Source organism: Sinocyclocheilus grahami, unplaced genomic scaffold, assembly GCF_001515645.1.
Source record: "Sinocyclocheilus grahami isolate Dianchi unplaced genomic scaffold, SAMN03320097.WGS_v1.1 scaffold759.1, whole genome shotgun sequence".
In the NCBI taxonomy this organism is placed as follows: Eukaryota; Metazoa; Chordata; class Actinopteri; order Cypriniformes; family Cyprinidae; genus Sinocyclocheilus; species Sinocyclocheilus grahami.
Genome location: NW_015505938.1, coordinates 829,613 through 832,872, shown reverse-complemented (window position 1 = coordinate 832,872; position 3,260 = coordinate 829,613). Strand labels below are relative to the sequence as shown.

The 3,260-nt window shown below is 41.3% G+C and overlaps 1 pseudogene; it reads left to right on the top strand.

Annotated features, from left to right (window-relative positions):
- Window positions 1-335: 335 nt before the first annotated feature.
- Window positions 336-1,914, top strand: LOC107561153 (serine/threonine-protein kinase pim-1-like; annotated as a pseudogene).
- The last annotated feature ends 1,346 nt before the right edge of the window (window positions 1,915-3,260 follow it).

The following is a 3,260-nucleotide window of genomic DNA, read 5'->3' as shown; positions in this document are numbered from 1 at the left end:
GGTGGATTCGGCGTGGTGTACGAAGGGAGACGTTTGGCGGATGACCTTAAAGTAAAAATATATTACCAAGCCACCAAATGTTTTTAACTCAACCCTAAGTGTATCTTAATTAACTGAAATATTTTTTGTTTGTTCGTCAGGTGGCTTTGAAATATGTCACAAAGACAGCACACAGAATGTATATTCATTGTAAGTAGATTGCAATATAAAAATATAAAATGTCTCATATTAATATTAATCACAATAAAATTAAGACTGAGCTAAATCCATATCTGAGAAACCACCTCCATGTAACCATCATAATAACTTAACTCTTCTCGCCTGATCATCCAAACCCTCTTCCAAAAGAAATCGCCCTCACCATCCTGGCAAATAAAGGTCCCAGCGTGCCAGAAATCATCAGGCTGCTGGACTGGCAGGACCACCCTGACCACTTCGTCATGGTCCTCGAATGTCCCTCTCCCTGTGAGTTCATGAGGTGTCACGGTGGAAGCCTCGATGAAGAAACAGCACGGCAAATCATGTGGCAGTCGGCTCAACGCTGCAAACATGTGCTGCCTCCGCGGAGTGCTCCACCGTGACGTCAAGCTTGACAACCTTCTGATAAACAGGGAGACATCCGAAGTCAAGCTGATTGACTTCGGATGCGGGGACATTCTGAGGAGGTCACCATACAAGTCATACCATGGTATGTATGATATAATTAATTTCTTCCTAATAGATACAGAACAGTCGTGCTGCATTAATGCAAACTTGCACATCATACAAACTCCTCTCTCCTGCAGGCACAGCAGTATATTCCCCTCCAGAGTACCACAGCAGGGGGAAGTACTACGGCAGGCCAGCGACAGTCTGGTCACCAGGGGTTCTAATGTTCACAATGTTGTGTGGACGTTTCCCTAGTGACTATGACCTGTTCCTGCTGCATTACAAGCACTGGTCCAAACCCGGCCTGTCAAAAGGTGAGATCTTCATCACAAAAAATAACTCATTCAGAATCATACAAAGTATCTTAGTTTTGATTAACATGATCAAATAGAGCAGATATAAAGTTTAAGGTTATCAAATGTCCTTCCCATCTTCCTGCACAGAATGCGGTCACCTCCTCAGGGCTCTCCTGCTTGAAAAGCCAAGCCGGCGACTTGGTCTGGGGCAAATCATGTCCCACAACTGGTTTAAGGTAGTGAACCTAAGACCAGCTAAAAATAATTAATTTCTCATGGGAAGGAACCAAAAAGTCAAACCCGTTCTTTTTTCCGTTTTGTTTCAGGTCGTTACATAAGACCACTCCAGTTGGCGTCTCTCATGCAGCTTTGCGTCTAGCGGGGCGAGCAAGCCTTGTGTAGCGTCTTGCGTCTTGGCTTGAGGAAGCAGTATTTGTGTCTGGCGGTACTGCTTCTGGAGGGATGTGTACATATTGTATATATGTGCATACTTCTTTTGGTTGCTTCTTTTGTTTTTCCCATCATGGCCACTCCATTCCTGAGGTTCTTACCACAGCTGTCCAAATACCAGAGCTCTCTGTCTCCACCTCCACAATGACAGCGTTCACATTCTCTGCCACACACAGCTACTAAAGAGGTTCCTGGCACTGCCAGTTCAGAGCTTCTTGTCATGGCTGCCCAGAGCTCTCTCTCTCAATGCCATTCAGGATGGTCATGGTTGGACCAGTGATTCAGATACACCGAAGATTCCTGTAATTGCAGTCTCAGAGGTTTATGTAACCGCTCCAACCAGAGTCAGCACCCAAGACCATCTCAGTCCCAGAGATACCCGTCTCAGCAACCTCGGTCTCCAGGCTTGCTGCCGTGTCTGTCCAGAGTCCAGACCCAAGGGCTGAAGGTTCAAATGCCAGAAATCATCTGTCCTGCTGCCAGAGGTTCCTGTTATAGCAGCCACAGAGGGTGCTTCCATTCGTGCCAGGTCTACAAGCTCCAAATATGAAATATAGAAAAAAAATGTTTTAATTTAGTCATTAAGCATATGCTTCAAACCAAAGTAGTTCACAAATGAGGAACATCACAAACAATTTATCATACAAGTCTCAAAAATACTCACAGGACCACAATGGCAAATTTCAGTCAGAGGTAAGTAGAAGCTAGAAGAGAAAATACAGTTAAGAAAAACGAGAAACTGTGTTTTAATAGAACTTGTTTACAGAAAGTGCCTTTTTACTTTATACCTCAGTGAGACTGAACCACCAGAAGCTGCCCGCTCGGAGACCATCGTGGAATGGAGAGAATATGATGCCAAATATCACAAAGTTGTATTCCTTTAAATATATTCATATGTAAAACCTGTAAAAGATGGCAAGACAAATATGTAAAATATTCCTCATTATTGATCTGTCCTGGTTAATATATCAATAGCTGTTGTAGTAGCCAATTAGTTGAAACATAGGGACATCACGGTATGGAACTCAAACATTGTAAGTGAATTATGGACTAGTTTATGGTGTTTTTGGCCTTTCATTGAATGAACAAGTGGGAAGGTGCTTTAATAGTAGTCTCAGCATTGTCTTGCTGCTCTAATTTACATAAAGTTCAACTTTAAACCAGGGGCCAGACCTGAAATGTTCAAGCGGGTGGTCCTACAGTAAACTGGGTGGGCAAAGTGTAGGATATGAAAACTGCATGTCAAAATACACCACAAAGGTTCAATACACAATACTTCTAAAGCATTGATAAACATTCATTTTAATGTCAACATTTACTAATACATTATTAAAATTAAAAGATCTGTTAACATTCGTACTAACAAAAATAACAACGAACAGTTGTATTTTTATAACCCAACGTTAACAAATATTGTACCAAATGTATTGTTAATGTTAGTTAATGCATTAATTAAAGGAAGTTTATTGTAAAGCATTACCTCAGTCTTCGCAGATGATTTCATGTAAATAAACAACATTGCTAATATGATGCTTCACACACGCTCGGCTCTGAAGTTTCTGATCGATAAATCCATCATCCGCAGGTGCTCGGGCTTCATTTGTGAGTTAGACGGTTCGGATTCAGTGCGAAGACTTGCCTTCAATTCAAACATTCAATGTATACTTTTTAAAGAATTGATCTGATTGATATTTGTTTCGCTATTTTTCTAATTCAACTCCACAAACGCGCGTATTTACGCCGCAAAGCATTGTGGGTGGGACTAACAGAAAGACCAATCATCATTCTGACAAGCGTATAGAGGGAAAAATGAAGAAACTGCCTATAATTGACCAAGAAAACTCGCGTTTAATATTTTTTAAATAA